This window comes from Meriones unguiculatus, chromosome 5 (genome assembly GCF_030254825.1).
Source record: "Meriones unguiculatus strain TT.TT164.6M chromosome 5, Bangor_MerUng_6.1, whole genome shotgun sequence".
In the NCBI taxonomy this organism is placed as follows: Eukaryota; Metazoa; Chordata; class Mammalia; order Rodentia; family Muridae; genus Meriones; species Meriones unguiculatus.
The window spans coordinates 35,827,442-35,847,795 of record NC_083353.1 but is presented as its reverse complement, the minus strand read 5'-3'; the positions used below and the strand labels follow the sequence as shown (position 1 = coordinate 35,847,795).

General features: G+C 37.6%; 1 protein-coding gene across 3 annotated transcripts in view; it reads right to left on the bottom strand.

Annotated features, from left to right (window-relative positions):
* The window catches only part of Mef2c (myocyte enhancer factor 2C), a 170,941-nt gene extending 150,847 nt beyond the window's left edge, over window positions 1–20,094 (bottom strand). For 2 of the 3 annotated variants that reach the window (XM_060383621.1, XM_060383618.1), the window contains exons 1-2: window positions 19,806–20,094; window positions 3,417–3,510 (exon numbers count right to left, since the gene is read on the bottom strand). The gene's annotated coding sequence lies outside the window, so the exon portion shown is untranslated. Of the gene's footprint in view, window positions 1–3,416; window positions 3,511–5,063; window positions 5,083–19,805 lie in introns of those variants that run through there. The other variant, XM_060383620.1, reaches the window with a different exon arrangement.
* Window positions 20,095–20,354: the final 260 nt, after the last annotated feature.

Below are 20,354 nucleotides of genomic sequence, written 5' to 3'. Positions count from 1 at the left end.
CTCGCTCCCCCGGGAGGCAGCAAGCCAGTCAGCGGGAAAGTCCTTCTGAAATCGGGATCTTCCCTCTGACCAATAGGAGCACGACCCTAAGAGCTCCCCCTTCCAGCCCCCTTTGGATTCGCGGTAGCCACTTTATTCTTGCTCCGGTCCGCACGCGCCTCCGCTTCTCAAAAAGCCGCGATCCAGGATGTCTGCAAGCCTCGATCCCAGCGTGCGCTTCCTGCCCGCCAAGGGAGTACAACGCTTTTGGCCTTGAGAACCCAGAGGGCTGGGTTAGGAAGTGATCCGAAAGAATTCTCCAATATCTAGTAATAAAATAATTACAAGTATTTGAAATCTCGACTTTATCGAGGGGCCATGAACTTTCGAATCAATCTGGAGATATTTACTGAAGGGACAGCTTCCTCGAAGAATCCCCTTTCCTTTCCGTTAGTGTATCCTCCATACCTCACTGGACTTTATCCAGGTCATTAACAAGTAAACCAAACCAGCTTCCCAAATGCATTAGGCTACCCTGGCCGATAGCGGGTGACTTCACTTAGCCTGAAGAGTTTCAGCTGCACAGGAAGCAGGAACACAGACTGATAAGAACACTTATGTTAAGGTTGAAGTCAGCTGAATACTTTTCCATCGCAAAAAAAAAAAAAAAAAAAGTAGGTTAAAAACAATCGATACTTAAGAGAAAAAGGCACTAGATATCGGGAACGTCCCTACCCTAGTCAATTACACCACACCCCAAAGAGCTAAAGATGAAATCTATCAACTGGTATACAAATCACCCCCTCCCCCCCCCCAAAAAAAAAAGAAAAAGAAAAAAAAAACCGAAAGATTTATGCCAGGAGTAGATTGTGTAAAACATTCAAAGCACATCATTATTTTTTTTAATACTATGACTGGAGGAAAACAAAGTTCACACAGAACTTTAAGAGGAGACAACAATAGCACAATGAGATATCTATCAAATTCAAGATTATTTCCTAACGGAAGAAAACTCCTTTCAGCGGTATATGTTTAACCCAATGACTAGCTGCATTTCCTGGTAAATTCTTCAGCTTGTCTGCAGAGGACTATTTTAATGCAGGAGGACAATGTAGTTCAAAAAGCCTCCTGTCTCATTGTGTAGGCTGTTTGAAGTTTCTAGCTTCTCTCAGAGCAGTGGGCTTAACGTTTAGGTACCTTCCCAAGGCTTCCCTTGAAAGCAAAAAGTTGATCTTAAAGGCAAGTTACATCGGAACAATTTTCAAGCCTCTGGCTCCTTACCCTTGTGACTATTAATTAGCACAACTACTTTTATTACAGGAAAACACGACAAACTGTCACAAAGAAAAAGCTTTGTGACACAGTGGGTTTTTTGTTTGTTCTGTTTTGAAAATTAGTATATATATTATACTGTGTTTTCCTCTCTTTAAAACAGCAATTGTGACTACCATGAATTTATGAAAACAGCGTGGTATCTTTAGAGGTACAGTGCTGATGTCTGAGCCTTGATGCTCAGACATGCTGGACACTAAGGCATATCTAGATACAGTGATATAAATGAAAGTTTAGATTATTTTTGAGGTTTACAAAGATGCTCACAGAGCAAACCATAAGAAGGATCATGGGAATGTATTGTCATAGTGATTTAGATTACTTTAATGAACTATTATGGCCTGTTACATGACAATGTAGATAGCAGTAGATAACATGAATTTCAATCCTGCTATTGTAGTTAATTATAGAGGTTACTTTTATTTACCACAAAACACTTTAGTTTTAGGTTTATGTTCCTTCAAAAGGAAACATTGTAACAAATAGACATTTACCAACAATAGTGTAAACATTCAAAAATATGCCCAGCCCAGGTGAGGATGATTTGACACTTTAGGTCTGGAATGTATTACAGTTGGTATTTTAAGATTTTCCTCCTCAGTACATTTTGCTTCTTATTTATGTGTGAGATAAGCTAATATTAGCATTAGTTTCCCTCACATGAACCTTCATAGCTCAAGTAGAAGAGAACTAGTTGCATGGAATTACACAAATAAATAAATAAATAAATAAATAAAATTAATTAATTAAAAATTATTTATTAATAATCCATGACATGGTTAATTCAAAGTGTATTTTATACTTGCCTATAAATTACTCTAGACTTGTGCTATTTATTTCCTTGATTTTACTCAGACTGGTGGTTCTTGCTACCTAATGGTACTTGGTGAGGACCAGAATATTTTCTTGTATAGGAAGTAGCTTGGTCTAGGTATTGAGACTTAGAATTCTCTATCCAGTTCAAGATTTGTCTTTGGGAATGCAACTCAGTAGTAGAGCCCTGACCCTCCTGGCATGCACAAGGCCTTTGAGTATGGTTTGATAGCCAACATCGAAAACACTAAAGTATCCATCCTAGGCCTCAGTTTGCTAGACTGCAAGAGCTTTCCAATTTAGTCCTATACCTGAAAAATAAAAATAATTATTACATCCTTTATAGCAGCGGGAAGCCAGGGATTTGTCCAGTTAATAAAAGGCAACTTTCCTTTAAGAAAAAGGATGAAGCAATGGCTGCAATTGATGTGCCATTAAACCATCTCTCTCTCTCTCTTTCTCTGCTCTCTCTATCTATTTCTGTGTGTGGGTGTGCATGTGTGTGTGTAATCACCAATATTCTTTTCATCAATTATTATTAAGTGCTTAATATTAAATGTAATTAAACATTAGCTACCCCTTCCACAAATTAATTTAACAATACATTTAAACAGCTAAAGTTACGGAGAGCATGGTGACTCTTTCAGCTCTAGAAAAAGCTAACATGGCAGTTTCTGTTTTGTGCCATCTTACTCCACCCTCCTTTCTTCTGCTTCCCCACATTAAAGCAGCAGTCGACGAAAGCCCTATGCACTGAGTCTGCCCGCTTTTAAGCCTGGCCCATGCTGGGTGTAGCTCTTGAAGTGAGCTTTAAAAAATTATTTTAAAGTGAGCTGGGGAGGTTGCCACAGCAACCTACCCTGAGATGAAGAAAGGATATAGATTAATCTACCCCTCAAGATTATTCAAGTGTATAGTATTTGTTCTTTGGCCAGAATACTTCCAACACAAATATAATTGCACATGAAAGTTTAGAAAAATCTGAGAAACATGGTAAAATTCAAATCCTACAACATAAAGCATATTTTAACCTCTTTGTAGTTGTCCTGTGATGCTGTACATAACTGCCTGGGAAACAGATTAATTGTAGTAGACATTCGAAGAGGTGGGCCTTGGAAGGCGGGAAGAGCTTTAAGCAACATGCACAGCACTGCTCATATCATGAAGAAGAGAATGGCTATTTAACTGAACCAGGGCATCACACATGCCAACATCTTAGCCACTTTAAGACAAAGACACATGGTTGTACTTTTATGTTAAGTGTGTGGTAGATGACAAATGTGAGCACTCACCGCCTACACTTCTTCACTGCCACAGCCATTTGCCTTCCATGTTTCACTTCATCTCTCCAGAGGTTACTTCACAGTTTTCAACTCTTTTTGGCACCTTAAAAGTGTGTAAGTATATATAAAAAAGTAGTTATTTTCTTTAAAGCTGACATTAAGGTAGATTTGGGTAGATATGGTTAAAAACTTCTTAAGTAGCAACACTTATTATTTTAAACCCAAATAATTTCCATTGGCTAGAAAAGAAATGATCAATTGCAAATAGTGTCTATAATTTTTAAAGTAAACAATAGCCCATTCCCAAATTTCTCTAATTCACTAGTACAGCTTTATCCTAATCAGACCACACACAGCATGTGAACTGAGTGTGATAAAGCATCTTTAATGTACAAAGGATTTGCTTTATCAAGGAACGGTTTCCCTGTATGCATCATCTCACACAGTAAGCCTATACTTGTATTTACTTTTGTACCTTTGACTTTTCTTTTTGATGAAGAATTACAAGGAAAAGAGTAAAGTAAAATTCATCATTTCTCATGCAAGCAGAATTTATCAAACTGAGAGATATTTGTAATAATATCTAAATCAAAATATCTAAGTAATAATTTGTAATACTATCCAAGCCGTTTCAGCAAAAGGCTCATTTTATGTACTGCTTACAGGCTCACTTAAAATACTTTGAGATTAATGATGTGGGTTCAGTGTTGTTTATGAATTTTGTTGGTAACAATAGCTTACTCTCCCAAGCAGTGTTTAGATGTGTGGAACATAGACTAGCACCTCTGTGTTCTAATCTCTGCCTCAGACTCACTTTCCATGACTTTGGTACCCAAATTAATCTTTCCTTGGCTTTAAAATTGGACTAGTCCCCCAAAAGGATCAACCACGACACAGCAGACCACAAGGGCCAATATCAGTTTTCACATTTGCCTTTGCAGGACTTTTCCTGGTGAGGAATCATTTAGAAAACCTGGGTTGCCTTTCGTATAATTTGTTTTTAATAATATTGTGTCAATGTAAGAAAATTGAAGAATTTGGGCAGAATTTGTTTTAGGGATATGCTAATTTAATTTACATCCTTCAAGCCCATGCCCACCATGCCGAAGTATCAACTTGGTCTGGCACTCAAAGTTTTCTGGCCAATCCCTTTCTCTCAGTTCTTGCTTGGCTTTAATGTATATTAAATGAGAATCATGATCCATCACCCAGGACATCTTCACCTTACTCTTCATGAAATAAAGTCCAAAATACATGTAAAAAACATAAACAAACAAACAAAAAACAAAACAACTTTGCTCTAAAAAGTATGATACATTATTTTCATCTAATAGTAAGTCCAAATAAAGCTTGATAGGTAATTTGCCTATACATGTGTGGCTGATTCGTAAGCATCCACGGAGACAGCTAAATTTAATGGTACTTTACATTTACTCTCACCATTGTTAAATGCTTTTTGAAACACTGGTTCTACTTCATTTCTTGAAATATCACAAGAGACCTGAAATTTAAGGAGTAGATCTTCACATGTCCTCTTTTAACCCTTTCTTCTAGAGACCTTACTAGCTCTGTGCTCTTTTCATTTTAAAAGATCGTAACCTGGAGATGCAGTGGAAATTTGGGGTTACAAATTTCATCCGGCATTTTGGTACCCACTTCTTTGTTTGGGAAGCAGAGGGCTGGGATTCAGTCCGCAGGGCCCCTTAAAGAGCAGACGAGGGACGCCTCTGATTTCAGCAACTCACTAGGCTGAGTTATTGATTGCAGGCAGAAGCAATCCCTCCGGCTGATTTGTGTTGAAAGCGGACCCGCTGGCTGGGCGTACTGGAGAGCTCAAGGGCCGCAACGCCACCCAATTACTGCCGGTCTTCCCCTCCGACATGGTTCTCCCCTCCTATCGGCTCTCTCTCGGCGGGTCGCTACTTCCTCCCACCCACTTTTCTCGTGGCCGACGGAGCTGAGGGGGTGGGGACTCTTTCCCTCGCGAGTTTCTAGAGCTCCCAGGCTGCGAGTGTGTGTATTGGGGGGGTTGGGGGGTCTGCGTGTGCCACGTGGGTGAGCCTCGGGTTGGGCGGAGGAGGCCGGGCCTTCCGACGGACCTGCTGGGCCTGGGTGCGCAGGGGGGTTGGGCACGCAGTCTGCACCCGGGAACGGAAGGGGTGTGCCGTCCTGCTTTCGGCCGGGAGTGGAGGAGAGGTGTTGGGGGAAAGAGACCGGTAGCATGCCGATAAAGATGGAGCGTGATGGGCTCCGGGGAATGGAGGAGGGAGCAAAGGCAGTGGTGTGCTTTGGAAATGCATGGTGGCGGCGCTGGTGGAGTTTCTCTCCTACTCTGTTTTCTAGGAGCCCAAGAATATTTCCTCCAAGGAGCCGGAGATGATCCCTGAGCGACCTCCACAATAACTGGGTGTCAGCAAAAGGAGCCCACTACCCACCCACAGCGCACTAAGTGCTGGCCTGGTTGGTGTTTCTGACTACTGGGTCTGTTCCAAGCATTTTGCAGTCGAGTAGAGCAAGACGGGCTTTGGGCAGGTCCAGCCTCCCTGCCCTATAGCGTTTCGGATTTTTAACAAATCTAATAGACCAATAGGAAAGGATCATGACCCAGAATTGGATTTAAACCCTAAGCAGTTACATTTTACAGAAGTATTTTTGAAAACTAAAAGCCAACCACTAACTCCGGCAGTTAAGGTGACTGTGTGGATACAGGCAAGTCTTGGCATAGTAAAGGTCACAAAGTAGAAGTGGCCTGCTAAGGAAAATGCACTGCAAACCATATAGGAAATTTTCTTTTCCTTTTGCACAACTTTCATTTGTTACCATTTGGAAACAGTGTTGGGATAATCTGCAAAAATAACCATCAGGAATGCAGAATCTTGTGACGCTCTTTGCCTGTCTAGAGTACTATACTAAAGACAGCAGGCGTGGTAGAAAGAATATTCAAAGTCGTTGTACAGCACAGGGGATCTAAGCCTTTAAAGTGTGTGTCCCCTTCTTAAAGACTCCTAAGACTTCTAATGCCACTAACATGTGGCTTTTCAAGTTAATTAAAACTAAAAAGAAAATTCGTTTCTTCAATCACACTGTCTGTATTTTAACTGCTTAGTAGGTCCCTGTGGGTACTGGGACCTTTGCAATAGGGAGATATTAAATATGATGTCCATCACTACATGCAGTCATACTAGAGAGTGCGGCAATAAAGTTTTAAGCTAAAATACTTGCTCAAAATGCTTTATGTTTGAGCCGGGGTTTTAGGTCTTCTCTATGCATTGCCCTTGGTTGGGGTATTATTCTCTTCAGGGACCCCAGGGCTCAGTTTTTATGGCTCTGCTGGCCGCCTTTTGGAGCTCTGTACCCTCCAGGTTTGTCTTCCCCTTCTTTGGTAAGATTCCCTGCACTCTGTCCAAAGTTTGCCTATGAGTCTAAGCCTCTGCTTCAATACCTTAGTCAGCAGTCTTTCAGAGGCCCTCTGTGGTAGGCTCCTGTCCGATTCCCTGTCTTCTCCCGCTTCCGAGGTCTACCACGATTGTCCTCAATCCTTCTGAGGATTGAGCATCTTCCCTCAGTCTCCAAGTGGGGTCCCTAGTAAGGAGAGCAGGTTCTGTCTCTGACATGATCTCAGTGGCAGGCTCTCCGATCACCAACCCCTGGTGGGGGGGTGCAACCTTGCCAGGGCACAGAGGAAGACAATACAGCCAGTCCTGATAAGATCTGATAGACTAGGGTCAAATAGAGGTGGAGGAGGTCCTGCCTTTATCAGTGGACTAGGAGGGGCATAGGGGGAGAAGAGGGAGGGAAGGTGGGATTGGGAGAAGATGAGGGAGGGGGCCACAGCCAGAGTACAAATTGAATAAATTGTAATAAATGATAGCAATAAAAAAAAGAAAAAAATGCTTTATGTTTGATGCCAATCAGACTTTTAGGACAGGTTGCATTTCCATTACATTGGCAGTAGCACGAAAAATTTTCAAGTCTTAGTACTTTGCATGCTGAGGAGGTTTCTGGGAAACACCCAGTATGTGCACCTGTTTGTTGCTTTTAAATAAGGAAGGCAAGCCAAGCACAGAGAGGCGAAGTGATCCACAGCTACGGATTTGAAAAGAAGCTTATGCCTTCTTATCGGTCCTGTATCCTTTTTGTCTACCAGGACTCCTTGGCTGGCTTGGCTAGGCAAACTGCACAGGAAGGTGTCTTGACAAATTTTAGGCAGAAGTGTTCTTTTACAGGAGAGAATGTCTCTAAGTATTCACCCCAGAGAAAATTCCATTTAATAAGAAGAAGTGGCATGAGGAATAATAGTCTCCCAAACTTAATCGGCATGATTGATAGTATCAAACCACCACATAATGCTTTTGCAAAGACAACAGTTGGGATGTAGCGCTGTGTTTACTCGTACTTAAAACCTATGCACAACTAGCAGTGTACTTTTAAAATAGAGATAAGAAGAAATATTATAACCAAAGAAAAAGATGTTATCTGAGTTGAGACATGCTAGCAATTTCCCTGAGTTCACAGGCGTTGGGATTTGCTCAAAAATGTCAATTACACAAGCAGAATGAACTTACAAGTAATACTAGGTAAGATGGGTAAACAAGCAGCACATCCTGTGAAAATTTATACTAAGCATAAACTTTGGAATCTCAGTATATTGTTAGAGTATTTATTTATGCTCTATTTGTTCTCTACAATTTTTGTTGTTAGTCAAGATGAATGTTGCCATTAATTCTGCCAATTTATGGTAATTAACCCTTAATGAAAGTAATATCTGTTCATATCAGCATATTCACAAATAGAAACTTATTTTCAAATGATAATTCTTTTGAAAGTTAGATTGATCCATAATTTCTCTCTCTTTCTCTCTTTCTCTCTCTTTTGGTTTTTGAGACAGGGTTTCTCTATGTAGCCTTGGCTGTCCTGGACTCTCTTTGTAGACCAGGCTGTGCTCAAACTCACAGAGATCCCTCTGCCTCTGCCTCCGTGAGTGCTGGGATTACAGGCATGTGCCACCACATCTGGTGAGTCATGTTTGAAAGGATTCTTCAAATAGTACCTGAAATCCAAAACTGTTAAAAAAAAAAAAGTCTCAGTTCTCTGCAGACAGAGAAGGCCCAGGCTTCTCTATAGCTAACAAATAAGGCTGATAGAATTCTGAAGAAAACAAACCCAACAGAATACAGCGTAGCTGATCACTTACATCTTGATCTTGCCTGTGACTCAGTTTCCTTCATGTGTTGCTATGAGGAATGAAGTCAACAAGTGACAGGGCAGAGAAAAAAAAGTGCAGTGATTCTGGATGAACAATTTCCTCTTCTACACTACTAAGTTCCTTATTCCCTCCCACTGTTGCTGTCAGAGAGAAAGAAGTAGGTCAGAGACATGAAGATTGATTCTGGATGAGAACAGCTCTTGAATTTTACCTTTGAAGAAGTGGAAGTCTCTTTAGATTTAAAATTCTGTGTTTTCCTGGGTCGGGTTGACTTTCTCACAGGTGTGTCGTCTCTGAGCTACTTTTAGCCCTCATGTCAGCTGCCTTCTGCTTGTTAGCTGCCTGGTTGCTGAAAAGGCACTGGACACTCCAAGTTCATTCTCTTTTCACCCCAGTTGACCTTTGGAATGCAGTTGTCGGCCAAGAAGACATTGATATCCCCAGTCTCCTGCTAGCAGAATTCTTTAGGGCAGTGGCTGCTCATCTGTCTCCTGATGTCATTCCAAATGTCCCATGGCCATCTATGGCAACTGGGCTGGGCCCAGACCTCCTGGGAAGGGGGACTCATGGAATGCGTAATGGTGCATTCCATTCAAGAGGGACCTAGAGGCAGCATTCTGCTGCCTGTGGGTAGATCTCACTGCTGCATTATGCTATACAATATGAAAAACAGAAGCCATAGCCACTTTGAAGTTTTAGTAAAGTCTAGAACAGGAACTACACACACACACACACACACACATCTATTCTTGATTAATGTTTTTATACATTACAGAAAAAGTATCAGGACAAGAAAGACTTTGTATGAGCTGTTCATGATAACATTACGTATCAGGTTAAGACAAAGGAGTCTAGAAAGAAAGAGGTAGTGTGGTAAAATAAATTGCACTCCCCTTACCTTTCTATGTGTTGTTTTTTTTTTAAATTTCTATTTAAATTAGAGCACACATTATTTTTAAAGCATCTTATTTATAACCTAAAAATTTAAATTAAGCTGAGTAACTTAAGCAAATTAAAATTATTTGTTAAAATGAAAAGAAATATGCAAAAACATATCCTTTTAATATGTGATAATTCTATGTAGATTTTAAATAAGTATATACATAATTATGTTAATATTCTAACTTCCTAAGAAGAAAAGTTAATTTTCATTGTATAGGATGAAGGTTTCCTAAATTATTTGGGATACGGTGAGAATGAAAACTGAAATGCAAACTAAAGAAAAAAAATAAAATGTAAATCAGTGACTAAAAGCAGTCTGCTTGTTGCCTTATTCACTGAGCCACAGTCTCAAGCCACCAATCTCAATTGCCTATTACTTTGTTAAATTTATATTTGAGTCTTTCAAATCAACTTCATTTATAATCTAAGTATAATACTTGTAATACATATGCAAAAATAACTCAATATTCTTAGAAAGTACATAAAAATAAGTATGTTCAAAATACTTGACCTTTCATAGCCACTTGTTACTTTTAAGATTTTACCAATTACTTTATAAATCTTATGACTGTTATCCAAGCAACAACTTTTTAGAGGGCTTTTATTACTATCTCCATTTTATAGATGTTAATCTTTTTTATAGATTTTTAAGAACAAAAGTTAGAGTGATGATTTTGTCTGCTCAGATAGCCCATAAATGTTAAAGGGTATGAAAGCAGATTTATTCATTTACAAAACTTTGTTTCTGGTTATGTACAGTTAAACTCAGCAGGAATTAATATAATCATGCAACTGGAATAAACTTCAACAGAGTACATTCACTTCCAGGTTACCTGCTTCACAGCAGCTACTCCAGGGCATTAGCCATTCACAGATGTTTTTGCATGAAGCCCTAGAGGTCTCCTTAGAAATGTGCTGTGCAATCTTAGGAAGCATCTCAGTGCTAGAGAATCATAATTGTTAGTACTTCAAGTTCTTTTGTTAAAAGCAAATCCAAATCACATGTAGTAAACAATGTGAAAACAAAGTCTTGATTATAAAGCCTCAAATACTGGCTATTTGGACAATAAGTAGACATTAACTACAGATAGGAAAATACAATTTCAAGCATATTCCTGGTAAGAATGTATAAGCCTTTCAGGACAACAGTTTGATGTGCAGCATCCACAAAGTCTGGAAATGTTAACAAGCTGGTGCTGCTAATTAATAGTTACATGTTATAGGAGAGAAGCCAAAGGCAGAGAGAGGTAAAGAAGACAGGAGATTAGAACCCAAAATTCCCAAAGATGGATCTACCCCTAATAGTCAGTTTGCTGAGAGAAACATATGAAAGTGTACTAATTATGTAATGATGTTTTAAAAGATGTATTCTCTTCTCTCAGTTTTCATACTTCAAATAAGTTATTTCATGAACAAATAGTTAATATTCAAAATAAAATATGTTTATGTTAGCATGTTAAATATTATACCAAGATATTTCATGTTTTATGGGTGATAAATTGTATTGTCCTTGTCAGTGTTCTGGAGAATATAATTTTAAGAGAAATTTTTCTTTTGTATTCATGCTGGATTTTAGCAGACACAGATGTGTGGATGTTCTTGGCTAGAGTAAGGACTGTTGATTATATATTTGGTTATCTCAGAAGACTTGTAGATTGCTTAAATTCAAGGAGCCTGCGCATAAGTGCTTAGGATGAGTCACTTTCCATAAGTCTAAGGTTTTTGTCTCATCTGAAGTCTCAGAAAACACCTGTGTGTCCAGGCAACCTTGCAATGTCATTGAAATTTCTCTTCCACTCAGGTCTTCCCTTCACCCACCTTCAACTTGCCCCCTTTCCCTTTGCACTCTCAGCTCTCCCAGCTGCTCCTTTGTGAGTGACTTCCTCTTATTTCCTCTTGGCCATTTACTGATGTTCTTTCATCACCTAGCAGCCGGTTAAGCCCCAGAATTCTCTGGATTATGCTTTATCAGAAGCTGCTGCTTCCAGGGTCTTATCCATAATACACTACCATCGTGTTACCTCTTTAAGTGACTGTTTTTAAACTTTTAAGAGAAAAAAAATGTTTATAATGCAGAGGAATCTCTAGCAGAGACCATAAACTTCCTGCTCTGTTTCTAAAAGTGCTTTTAGGGCAGCCTTTCGGGCTGCCTCAAGCCCCTCCCATTGCCAGCCCCTTAATTGTACACCGGGAAGTAAGGGCAAATGCACAGGAAGGCTGGTTCTGACTTGAGGAAGACATTTTGTTGCTTCTGAAAATGTTGGGTTGGAAGGTGAGCTCTCTGTCAGCTTCTTGGAAATTCACATGTTGTGCCAGATTCAAAAGACCCCCAAAACTACCAGGAGTCCAGCTTGTTGCAAAACATAAGGATCTTTTTATTGCAAGCTAGCTTGTCCTCACACACCTTCACCACCAAAGCAGTTGAGAGCAGAGAGCCTGTGCTCAGGTTAGGCGCTCCCAGCATGCCCAAAGCAAGGGGATTCCTGCCTGGCAAGCGTCTATTGGTCGAAACACAAAAGGGATGTTTCATTTTCAATTGATTGGCTATAGGAAACCCCCCACACACACACACACACAAAAAAAAAACATTAATGGTCTGGCTTCACTTGTTTGGCTGTCCTAGGGAAGAGGGGCCAGTTTCCTAGCAACTGTATCTCTAGTGGGCAGCAAAAGAATGCAGTAAGGCTGGTTCTTCCCTGTAGGCCAGGTGGCTGGACATGTCTCCATCTGGTTGTCTTTAGTTCAGGCTTATGATTTAAATTTAAACCAATACCCACTAATTTTTAACTCTTTGGTCTCTCACACATACTTTTCCTCCAGATTCTATAGATTTGGTCTTATTTTATCTTTGCACAGGAGTTACACATGAACTAAATATAAATATCTATATATTTTGCATTATAGTTTCTGTTATCATTCAGTATACTGCATATATTCCCTTATATTAAAAGCCACTAGAAATAAAATTATGATTTACTCAGCAATATCCTGAAGGGAGTTTAAGATAATATGTACTTATTCCTGAATGGAGGGCACAGTATTTGGGAGTGTTGTAGGATCAGAGAGCAACTTTTGTTCTGCCTTTTCTTTATCTCCTCTATAAAAATCACAAATAAATATCTTTCTATAACTTATATGATATTTTGTTTTTATAACTATAATGATTGTTCACAATGAACAAAAATGGTGCTGTGTCATGTATTGTCTGTGAAAGATTTATGTTCACCATTCATACATTTCTAACTCAACCTCACATAGTTGTGAGAGTCTAGTCTAGTTGTGAGAGTCTAGTCTAGCCTACGGCTATAAAATAACTCCCCCAGAGGAGAATTAAGCCCATAGTTTTTCCAGATCAGCAGTGATTAATTGAGTATTCTTACAGTAAGTGAATGCATATATGTATTCCTAGAGTAATCACTGTCTGCCATATCCTTCTTAAATAACCTTCTTGAAGAATTACTTGAAGCCATTTTGTTATACTTAAAACTATATTATTTAATGTTTTAATCTAGTATAAAACTTACATAAGACCAACACTTTGCTAGATTTGGGGGATATTTATCATTATCCAATTCAAATAAAAAAGATAAATGAACTGTAAGAGATACAGCTAATCACTGTAGGATAAAATATATCAGACAATGACTAAAAACAAAAGTAGCATTTATAACTGTAGCCATATATTGCTGTTGACCTCTTAGTATATGGGCCCACAATGGGTAAATTTTCTTGCCCCTTTGGAACATAAGAACTGACATTTTGAGTTCCTCAGAATGACAAAGGGTTAAACTGGGCTGTCGGAACCAATCCTTGTTCATGAACCCACCATCTCAGGAAATTGCCTTTTAAAATTTATTTAATTTCTAAAACAATAAAACAAACAAACAAGCCAAACTTGAGACAGGGTGCTTTTGTGTAACCTATGCTGGCCTATAACTTGCTATGTAGAATAGATTGTACTCATCTTCACAGAGATCTGCCTCAGCCTCCAGTGTGCTCAGATTACAGCTGCTAACTGCCATTTCCAAAAATCAGGTATGATGTCTACAATCTAAGCAGATGAATGGCTGAGGCAAAAGTGTTACCTGGTGTGTGAGGCCAGCCAGGACTAAGTAGTGAGAGCCTGTCTCAAAAAGAAAGGAAGGAAGGGAGGAAGGGAGGAAGGGTGGAAGGGAGGAAGGGAGGAGAGGAGAGAGGAAGGGCTGAAAGGAAAGGACTCAGTAGGTATTCATGTACATTTTGTTGTATATCCTTGGCTTGGGATAAGATTAACATAAGATCTGTAAAGACCTTCTAAGGCTCTAACACTTCCTTCTCTCTGTTACTAATTTTTTTCTCTCAATAATCCCCAATGTATTATTCCTTTCAAAATAGTGAGGATGAGAGTTCAAGATAAAAATGAATCTTTCCAATACTCAGTTTTGTTCAAACTGTAAACAAGCAGGAAGACACACTACACATAATATGCTCATTGAAAATGCCTCATTAAAAAGTTCATTAAACATCATGGAGACTTAATTTTCTGTTTTTTTTATATTATAATTTTTATTTTCTGAAATAATAACTTCATTTTCCTCTTTCCTTTCTTTCCTCCCACTCTCCCGTGGAGCTCCTTGCTTTCTCTCTCTCAAATTCATGGAATCTTTTTTTTTTAATTATTGTTGTATGCATATGTGCACACAGACACACACACACACACACACACACACACACACATGCTCCACCTTTCTAAATATAACCTGCATCAGTCTGTATAATGTTACTTGTGTATGTTTTCAGGACTAAGCTCTTGTTACCAACTGGGGACTCAGTTGAGTTAATTTGAGGTTCATTCTTCTGTTTTATTTATCTGTGTGAAAACCCTAATATTTCTTGTATGGAGTCCTGGACCATTAGAAAAACCTGTAAGGTGGGCATCAAATGGAGGGATATTTAACACTGTCAATGGACAACACACAGATAGGCATGCTTTGTGGACTGCCAATTTCTTCTGAGCCCAGACTCCCTGCAGATGAGACTTTCAGACATTCTTGTGACTCTGGTAATTAACTTTGCCTTTCCAGAAATCAGGAAAGACCCCCACAACATCACCATTTCCTACAAGAGGTTGATCAGCCTTTCAACCACACGTTTCTGCTGTCATTAATCTCTCCAGCCTTCCTCCATTTCTAACTGCTGCAGTTAGAGTTCAGGTGTGTTTTCTTGAGTTCAGGTGTGTTTCATACTTCAGTATAGGATTTTTTTTTTATTTTCCCCTTTCTTGCTGCAATGGCTTTTTTTTTCCCTGTTTTTCTCTGAAAGAACCAGTCATGTTGGCTTATGTGTCATAACTAATTTTAACTTAAATTGTTCCATTCCATGAAACTGAGAATATTAAACATTCATTGGATTTTCATCCAGCTCAGCTGTGATAATACATGCTAAAGTTCAGAGCATGTAGTAGTGTAATGCTAAGGGTGTGACCTTCTGTGTTATGAAACACAGGGACCCTCATCAGTGCTTACTCAGTAATGTTCTACAGAGTGATTTCGTTTTGCCCTTTAGCTTCCCAGCTCATCACTGCTTTGTGATTTACTTTATTTTGGAGTACTTACAGTAACTTGGAGAAGACAGGGCTTCTCATTGCAGCTAGAAATCCAACAGTGGTCTAGAGGTGTTTTGGGATACCTCCCAGGAAAGAGAGAGAACAACACTCTCTTGGTTAGCTGAAGTTTCTTTTCTTGTGGTTTGTATGTTACAAACCCCAAAGCCCTAATCCAAAATTAGTTGTGCCATAGATTAAGTGACTTCTTTTCAGTCACAAAAGTACATTGCACTCCTCCCCTGTTTGTTCTTTGAACCGTACACATCACCTCTAGAGATAATATTCATTATCCTTTAGAAGCAGACAAAGGACAATTCACATTCATTAAAACTCCTTCAGACAGTGACAAAGTTTAGTTGGACACCTTGCAATTTGTATATTTCGTTTTTTGATTACCCTATTTTCCACAATAGCTGGAAATGGATGTTATTTGCTGATTGATTTGCTTGCATTTGATTTGCATGCTGCTATTTCATTTTGTCAAATAATCTGCTGATTAATGTCTAATTGTGGCTTTGAACTAAATGTAATATAATAAGCAAATAACATTTATAAATTTAGATATGAAATTTATTTGTTAAATGGCAATATTAGTCATACAGCATTGATTACTTTAAAACAATATTTTGAAGAGAACCAGTAGATACCACTTTTATCTATATCTTATATCAACATTATGAGTTTTCCTTTTTACTTTGTTGAATAATTTATGTGTCTATGTATTAAAAGCACTATTTCTTACCTGCAAATTCGGCTCTAAAGTCCAATAAGATATATCCCTTGAAAATCAGAAAGTATAGTTTAACCTAACCACTTTCCTTTAGAGAGGGCAGAAAATGAGAATTCCTTTGAATATTGATATTCTTAATTTTGGTTGAACCAGTTTATTTTATGGCATCATCAACAGTATGTCAATAGTAGTTGATATAATCAATACTATTTTCACTCGATGTCAAACACATTAATAAAATGTTTCTGAATAGTATGAGTTCTGAGCTTGCTAGGACAAACAGAGGAAGCCTTTGGTAACACTGAGGTTTTTTTATTAGTATGCACACAGGCACACACACACACACACACACACACACACACCAAGTGAGTTAATTGTTGGATCAGCTTTTTTAGTATATACTGTATTGTGTACTATACATAAGCTTATGTTCTGGTATATTTAGTAGTTTTAATTGTTCTCCAGTCTTTCAGAAAGACCAGACTAAACTTTCAATTTCTACATTTTTTTAAAACATGTGATTATGATTTTGAAATTCTATTATTTCAAATACATTTGTATTTTCAGTTTATAAATCCACTTATAAAGAGATTCTAAAAGAGTTCAAAGTGGGCGTGTTTCAATGTGTTCATGTTGTTAATGTTAATGTTTGTCAGTCATATTTTAATATGTTATGGTAAACAAATATATATATATATTGTAGAGATATTGTTTAGTGACAGAAAAGAGCTTCTAAAGCAACTTTACTTATGTAAAATTTTCCATGTGATACTTTTAGTTTGGTAATTTGATTGTCCACATTTGTGAAGTAAAAAAAAGAAAAAAAAAAAAAACCTGAATATGGAACAAGCCCAAGTCTGTGTCTAACAGCTCACAACAGAGACTTTGAGTTTTATTCTTTCAGGAAATATCTTTAAAATGAGAAGTTATAGTTTCAAAGCTTCAAAGCCTCAAAGCCTCCCTCATGTGATTTTGGTTTTTGTTCTTTGTTTTTTTGTGACAGGATTTTTCTGTGTAGCCTTGGCTGTCCTGGACTTGCTTTGTGAACCAGGCTGGCCTCAAATTCACAACTATCCACCTGCCTCTGCCTCCCTGGGTGCTGGGATTACATGCCCCACTCCTCGTGTTACTTTTAAGGATTTCATAAACTCAGAAATAATATGATTCAATAATAGATACCTATCTTTTATCCATAGGCATCATTACCTGGGTGCTTATTACTTTGGTCAGTGCTTATTATTCCCTTTAAGGAAATTAACTCTCTACATGTGAAACATGTACAGACATATAGAGCAAGTAGAGAAGTAAAAAGGAATGAAATAAGTCAGTGACAGAGGAGGGCTGGTAGGCAGAGCCACGATTCTCTTTTTATTTGTCTTGCCCATAGTCTAGGTATTCTGATTTGTAAACTTACTGGCACCGGGTATTATCAACAGGGATGAGTAATGTGCAATTTTTATCTTTATTGAGTGTCATCTGGCCCATGGACAGATGACAGCTGTCAGTCAGATATCTGGTCAATGAGGAGATACATATAGAAATGCCAAAACGTTTTTTATTTTATTAAATACTTACAAATAAACTATTTTACATGGAAACTCTGCTGTTTAAATTAAATAGACAGCCACTGTGCAGTTTAATTATTGTTAATTACTGGAAGAATCAGCAGTTTTCTTATAAATACAGAAAATGAACAAAAAGTCTTTTGAGTGGTTCTTGATAGCAGGAGAGTGATTAATTTTTCACCACTGAAATAATTATCTTTATGTTCTGAAGATACATTACAAGTAATCCTTTAAATGTATAGGTTAGATATGGGTCACTGTCATTTGAAGCTGAGATTTCTTATTAACACTTATTAAAGTAAACAATTCTTACACATCAAAAAGTTGGCATATTTTATGACTTGGTGTTGAAGATTTCTTAGGAAAGACAAATATATCTCTTCATTGTAACAGGGATTTATGGCTTCTGATGATTCAAAGAAAACATGGTACTTTCAGGCCAAATCTGAATTCCTGGCACAATGGAAATGATAAATTTTAGATATTTTGGATAGTTAGACTCTACCTAACATTTTAAAATAAGTTTCTCTACTCACAAAAAGTTGACAGTCAGAACCAATAGTTTAGCAGAAGTTTTTATGTTGCTTTATTGATGCATCAGTGTTTGTTAATGACAGTGAGATAAATTTAGGCAATACTAGTGCACATGAAAACTTAATAAGTGTAACTCTGAATCAGACCCAAGAATTTATGATTTGTAATAAGCAGTTTTGTCTTCAAAGGCATGTGCTCTGACAATTTAAGGACATTAGATTTAACAAATCAGAAAAATTGTCTTGCTTCACATGTCTCATTCTTTAAGAGACTCATGAAGACTTTAAAAAATTCAGTGGCTCCGGTGGTTCTTGTGTTAGAATCAACCTTAAGCATGACAAAACGTGTGGAAAGAGCAGGGCAAAGCACGATGCACTTAAATATGTTTTCATAACTGAAGAGCATTCTACAAGCCATATTTTATAATACAAAGTAAATTTGAGGTTTCAATTTTTAAGAACTACATATTCAAGAAATATTTGTAGGTGAGACTACTATTTTAAGTGTTAGATTTTGGGCTGGATAGACAATTTTTGTTAATTCATAATGATTTTTTATATTTTTAAAGGGAAAATAAACATGTTTAATAAAATATTCCTAAGTTTATATCATGATCAAGCCACATTTAATTTAAAAACATTTTAGATAAGATGGTCATTAACAAAAGCCAGATTTCATATTTTTCCCACTTCACAAGGATATATTAAACATGTAGATTGAAAATTATTTATGGTGCCATCAGAATAAAACATTTGCTTCATAGTTTTAGTAATTTATATGTGTAGAAGCTTTTCTTAAGTACCAATCCTACCCCCCACAGCCCAGAAAATTGATTTTAATGCATAATAATTTATAGCATTCTTGATCAATGTATGCTGTTGTGTCTTTTACATTCATTAGTCCATGTTGCTTGTGAATATGGAATTTACTTATGAAAATGGTTTCATATGTTTGCTATGTATAGTCTCCAGCTTTGAGCTGCTTCCTTGCTTAAATAAATGTTTTCAATTTGCTGTAATACAACAATTTGTAGAGAAATGCTGTGAAGCATAGTTAAAAGAATGAGTCCTTGAAATAGAATCACTTTTTAAAAATATGTCTTAACATGTGGTCTCATTTTTTCCTCTTTTGCATTAATTAAAATCCTGTTCTGAAAAATATTTTTACCCAACTTTTGAATTCACAAAATAAAAATACCAAAATATATAAATGTACTAAATTTGGAAATAAATGATGTAAAACGTTGCGTTGTTATCCCCTTGATCATATATTCTAAAGATTTTATTCTTTAAAAAATTCCTGTAAAAAATGAAAAAAACATTGTTCCTTTTAATTATTAATTATTCTATTCAGTTAGATTTTTCAAATGCATATTAAATAAAATACTCTATTCTAGTCATCTTATAATGTGCACTTAACAGCACATGGGATTTTTGAGAAGAGCATGTATCGTTTTACAGTTTGATACTGGAAATTTTTTGGAAAATAACATTTTATTTAAAGATTAGGAGAACTAGATTAAAATGAAACTAAATACTACTATGTAGTCTCATGTGTGATGAACTGGTTATTCTCACACATTCAAAATAGTAGCCAGAGAGCAATATTAAAACTATAATTTTTTACAACATTATAATTTCATAATCTCCAATGCTGTCCAATGTTAACAACTCTGTTTTGTGCACCAAGCAACCCCACTGTTGGGTAGGCTGGCTCCACTTCTGCTGCTCTCATCGGCTCAGTGAACTGAGGTACCCCAGCCGTGTCTCCTATAACATAATAAAATCAACTTTTACGATTAAATATATATATATATTTTTTGGCAATTGAAACTCACCAGTGCCTTTCTGCTTCTCCAGGAAGTTGTACCCTTCAGCACCTGCTGAGGGCTTTGTTGTCCAAACTCTGCCAGGTAAAAAAATTCCTGTAGAATAAAGCCAGACCAGCTGGCTTTGAAGAGAAACCCCCAGTTTGGGCTGTGCTTGCCTCCTCTCCTTTTCTATGAAGACCGAGGGTTTGCCCCCTTGATCGTCAAGCGGTGAGATGCGTGATCCCTGTGCACAAGTGTCTGGCAGGCCGAGGTGCACCTGTTCATGTCACTCTGGGGTAAATTTAGCTGTAAAGGTATCATTGACAACCAGACCTTTGTCAGTGCTGGCAAAAGAACACAGAGCTGCTCTCCCCCACCCCAAGCCTCTACACTGTTAGTTCCAATGGAAAATATCCAATCGGAAGTCTATCCAAAATCATTCCTTAAAAAAAAAAATTGCTTTCATATGGTATAAAAAAAGTTAAGTTTCCTCATTTCACACACGCTTTAAAATTACATTTCCAAGAATAATCTTGGAACAAGACAAGTTTTTGTTCAATTAATTGTGGCTGGAAA